Here is a 5,532-nt window from a genome sequence, read left to right as displayed (position 1 = left end):
TGTGTGTGTGTGTGAGAGAGAGAGAGAGAGAGCAGGGGTTAAGGCTGTAGAGACCAACAGAAATTTCTCTGTTTTCTTTTAAGTGTTGTTGCACCACAGTGGATCAGTGGCCAGAAGGAAAGAAGGAAACGTATATGTGCACGGTTTCCTGGCACAGTACTTGTGATACAGGTAGTGATAAAGGTTAAGTATTTGGGTCAATAGGTGGGTGAGGATAGAAGATTTTATGACTTCAACAAAATAAGCACGAAGTATCTCGAGTTCTTGCTCTTGAACGGAGCAAAAAGAGAGCAAAGTTTGAGGGGATGTGCTGACTGTGCCAGGCTGTCGTATCACAGAGAACCGATCATGAAAGCAAAGTTTTGGCAGTAAAAGATGGATTCATGGATCTGCTACAACAAAAACAATAGCAGTCATTGTGCTGCGTTGGCCAAACATGGCACATCCAACCAACAGGTAGCCTTATGCTGTGATGAGTAAAGTAAAAGCAGCTCATTGCTTTCATCATTTCTGTGGCTTCAAGTGAATTTTGATGAATAAAGCTGTTTGTAAACTTGTTTTTGGCAAACTCGCTCAGCACTTTCTGAGTTAAACACAAAGGAAATGAGACAACCTGTTGCTTCTGTTGCCAGCATACTGCCTGCAGTCTCTCTGCAGCTTATTGTATGTTTTATAAGATATAACTGCTTGTTATGATGAAAGTATTAAACTGTTACTTTTTAAAGGATTCTTTAACTCTTTACAACCTAAACCATAAAATCATTTTCAATTTTTTTGAAAATGGAGGGTTTATTCAACCATCTGACATTTTTTTTCTAATAATTAAATATCAGTTTGCAAAAATGAATTGTAATTTGTATAATTTGTGCTACATCAATCTCAAAAACGAATCTATCAAATACAGTACACTAGGAGTTAAGGGGTTTAAAGAGCTACCGGGCACACTAAAGTCTAAAGTCATCACGTTATGAGTTTGTTAGTAGAGTTCGTTGGACATGGTTATTGTCAGTTATATTCTTAAACAAGAAAAAAACGTTTTTATCACACAAACTCTGAAACTGCTGGAAAAAGTGCTAACATTGGAAATCGCGCTCACAGACGTAGTTTTTAATTTGGTGAGTCAGCGCCCAGGGTAGCTATGAGCACAGAACATGAGCGATCACAAACACTGATGGGTCACTGGCAGCAGAGTGGCAGAGATTTTTCCAGGGACAGTGATTTTATTTTGCAGAGAACTAATAGGTCAGCATGCTGATTTCTCAGATCTCTCTCTTATTTTGAAAACCCAACGTGTTCTGTACCAGTATTCGGCTCCGTCATAACTCCTCGAAAGCTCACTGAGAGCCTTTAAGAGCTTGTCAGCCTGTGATATTTGAAGGTGGCTCCTTCTCCTCACCTTCAAGTTCCTCTGGTTTCTTTTTCTTTTTTTGTCTGTTTTCTTTTCCACAGCTCGTCTTCTGTCCCACACCCCACAGCCAGTCACAGAAAATGTCTGCTCCCTGAGCCTGGTAGCTGGTAAAAGGGAGTTTTTCCTTCCCACTGTTGCCAAGTTCTTGTTTATAGGGGATTGTGTGGTTTTCTCTTTACCTTAGTCGCCTTGAGGTGGCTGTTGTTGTGATTTGGCACTTATATAATTACACTGAATTAAACTGAGTTGGTGTCTATGCCTTCGGCCTGCCTGCTTTTGCGAAACACACTGGGTGCGCAGCCTTCATTCTTCTTCTTCCGGCTGTTCTCTTCGAGGGTCACCACAACAGACCGTCTGCCCCCATCTCGCTTCATCCCTAGCATCCTTCTCCATCACACCAGCCCTCTGCATACATGTAAGTGGCCGATACTGTCGGTTAACACACTAATCCGGCACCTTATAGGAAAAGTGCGATGGATTAGTGTGTTTTCTTGACAGCTAGCAGTTATGTGGTATTGACATTAAAATTGCCTTGCTGGCTTGTGAATCTGGGAAGCTATCTAGCTTTTTTAGTCTCACACAAACACTCCTTCAGATTTTTACATAAAGGCTGGCAGCACAATGTTGGCATCATGTCGCAGAATATGATGACATCTTGCCATCTGATATGTTATTTACACATCAGTGTGGTTACAGCAGAAAAGATCTTCACAGTCTGAATATGTAAATGCGACAAGAGGAGGAGGAGCGGGAGGGAGGAGGGCTAACAGCGATCCTGTGTGGGACGCGATGTGTCGTAAATGCTGATTACAGTATCCTGCCACTTCCATCTCTCCAAACGTATCGCTACTCGATGACAACCGCCTCACCATCCACCCCCACCCCCACACCATCTATCTTTCTCCCATCTGTTTCCCCCACTCTCCATCTTATTTACTTTAGGTGAAGCTCCAACATGAAGCTGTGGTGTTGCTGATGCGATCTCTGATTGCAGCATCCCACCACTTCTGTCAGTCACAATTCATCACTTTATCCGTTCCTCTCTCCCTCCATCCTCCTCTTTCTCTCCCTCTCTCCCTCTGTCTTTGTATTTATTTGTTTATTTACCAAAAGAACGATTTGACATGAAGAAAAGATGGAGCTGATGTTGCTTTAATGCGATTGCGACATCCCACCCTTCCTGTCAGTCATAATTTATCATTTTAGATGTTTCACCCTCTCTCTTTCCCCCCTTGCCTGTCTTCCTGTCTCCTGCACGTTGATTTAGTGTGAGAAGGATGTGATGAGAATTAGCCTGCTGACGTGATCTTGTGATGTTGATTGCAGCATCCCACCACTTCTGTCCACCGCAATTTAGTATTCGTTGCTATGCCAGCCCACTCCTCCTTCTTCCTGTGTCTGAAGAACATTTTCTTCTCAGACTTTTTCAAAATGATAATTATGACAAAATAGTTTTGTCGAGGCTTGTTAGTGCACTGTGTATCAGCACGAAATGTTAATATATTGAATGTGTGTAAAAGACTGGATTCATGGTCTTTTCACTTCTCATCCTCACTGAAATTATTATGAACTTTCAAATAGTCCAAGAGACACTTCTCAAACCTCCACAGCCTCCAAATGTGGATTTTTATTGCTATTCTAATCTGGAACATCACATCAGCTGGTAATATCCACTGGAATGATGTCAGCTGCCAAAAACAAGTTCAGACAGCTGATGAGGTTTGAAAAGAAAGACATATTCTACTACTGTGAGCTAATGCTAAAGCTATTTTTTAGCGCTGTGGGACTTTTTTCCCCGTTTCTTTTGGCTATGCTGCTTGGGCCCAGTGCAACAGGGGGGCTGTTTTGTATGTCCACATCCAGCACACTCTCACACTCTTATTTGGGTTTGTGTCTACCTGCAGAATGTAAATGAACAGACAGACAAACGCTCACCTGGAAACATCAGGCGAGCGTTTGTCTGAACGCTTGAAAGACAGCAAAAAGTTGAATAAATGTTTCAGAATAAGGCTCGATTTCATTGCATATCCAGAAAACGTGCTGCACGCCTTAAAGGACAAAGACCTAAAGTTCAATGTGTGCTGCACACGTGAGCATCGTCTGAATGAATTTAACATGCAGGACCAGCAGAAGGTAACAGACAGCAGTCCCAAACAGCTGCTTAAGCAGGCTCTATGAGTGCGACTCGTTTCCATTTGTTTTTAAACTTAAAAGAAATAAAGTTTTGATATTTACAAAGTCTTCTCATATTAAAAAATGTGATGATATGTCCCAGACCTAGTTTTACATTAGTTACTTGTTTAAATTTAAAGTGTGCATGTTGTTGTTGTAGTTAGGGAGCTGAAAAGCCTTTTGTGTTTTTGAGCTGCACTAAGATTTTATTTATATAGCACCAAAGCACAACAACCCCCTCACTGTGTTTAATACTGCACGATACACAGCCCACAGTAATGCAACGATCCATTTTATTGTGTCAAATGCTGCAGTGAACCTCTGAACTCTCAGCGCTGAGGCGCAAACGTCCTAAGAACAGACATACGCATTTCTTCGGTGAATCTGTGTGCAGAGTTGCTCCTCGTGATTTCACATCGATCGTGTTATTAAAACGCATCCGGTCAACAAGCCGAGAACATGCTTCTTCCAGAAGAGCAAAGTAACCATTTAAAAGTAGCTGATGTCTGTTTGCTGTGTTTGGGACACAACTTTGTGGGTTTTTTAATGTAACTCAGAGAGAACTTCAAGCTGAGCAAAAGTCTGTGTGAACGTAATGAATGTGGGTCAGCATGATTAGCTCGATCCATAATTCCCACATGCTTTATTAGAGCTCTGTTTCTGTTTCTAAGTTCAGGGATAAGAGATGAATCCATTTCCACCACTCGACTTTGTTATGGTGGAAGTTACTTTCATATATCATTAAAACAGCTTTTAACTTCTGTGCATGACTCCACAGCTCAGTGTGAATTACTGGGACAAATACCAGCAGCAGTACTGGTTATAATGGGTGTTCTACACTGATTAGAAACATTTACTTTCTTTAATGTTGTTGCGTGTCTGTTGCATCACTATTAATCATGATGAAGGAAAAAATGAAGCATAATTGTAAGTAATAGAAATGAATGACTCTGATTCCCTTTGTCTGTTCTGTGTTTCAGTGTGTGATCCTATTATGACCTAAAAGAGCAGCGAGATTGTGTCATTGCTGTAACTGGTATTAATGGCACTCATACTGGTGACTGCATGAAATTTTGAAGTAGTTTGAAGCCGCCTTATAACCATCAGAAGAGCTGAGTGCAAACACCTCAGGGAGCTGTTTACAGTGCAATGTCAGCCACACAGAAGATGAAATACTTTATTATGCACTTACGAGGCAGTTATACTAATGTAGTGCTTTTGTACCTTTGAAAAGTATATTTACAGGCCTTTCCAGGAAAAAAGTACAAAGTGTCCTGTAGCTGCTAGCTCTCTGCTAAGCTACAGCTTCATGTACCCGAGTCACTGCCCTGGACCTCTCCACTGTGTGTCTGTGCATTGGAGGTAGAGTACAGTTTATAAGTCCAGCTTGGTTCCCAAGCTGCCTGCCGTTAGCTAACAACACTCGAACCTTTATCCATCTCGCAGCTACAACCCAAATAGTTTCACTGGTTAGTCTAATATTCATGTGGACAGATGGAGGAAACAGGAGAAAAGGCAGAGGCAGAGCTAGAAAGATATGGAGACAGATACAGAAGGAAGCTTGTTGGAATGAATGCTACATGGTTTTATTTAAGTTACATCAACAGTTAAACTCATTAAAGTACATCATTTATTTTTCAGTCTATCTGAGCACACGTTGTCTTCCGCACCTAAAAGAAGAAACTGTGTAACATTTACCTTTTACTGCACAATCTGTGCACATAGTTTAGATGTTGTGTGCTTTGTTGTTTTGCACGTAACTGATGTCTGTGTGTGGGTCAGTACATTAACACTCACACATGCCAATACATGTTCACACACAAGAATGTAAAAATAAACATGCACGTGCACTTAAACACACACACACACAGCTGGTGCCATCTGTTGAATCACAGTAGATTAGCCTGTTGGTGGGAGCAGCCTCATCACTCTCTCTCTCACACACACACACA

At 41.4% G+C, this 5,532-nt stretch overlaps 1 protein-coding gene across 3 annotated transcripts in view; it reads left to right on the top strand.

Annotated features, from left to right (window-relative positions):
* LOC102192222 (leucine-rich repeat and fibronectin type III domain-containing protein 1-like protein) overlaps positions 1 to 5,532 on the top strand; it is a 394,097-nt gene that overhangs the window by 228,960 nt on the left and 159,605 nt on the right. The window lies entirely within an intron of this gene.

Source organism: Pundamilia nyererei, unplaced genomic scaffold (genome assembly GCF_000239375.1).
Source record: "Pundamilia nyererei isolate P.nyererei 1_Seehausen unplaced genomic scaffold, PunNye1.0 scaffold00076, whole genome shotgun sequence".
Classification (NCBI taxonomy): Eukaryota; Metazoa; Chordata; class Actinopteri; order Cichliformes; family Cichlidae; genus Pundamilia; species Pundamilia nyererei.
Note: the sequence above shows the minus strand (reverse complement) of the source record. Positions and strands in the feature narration are given on the sequence as shown.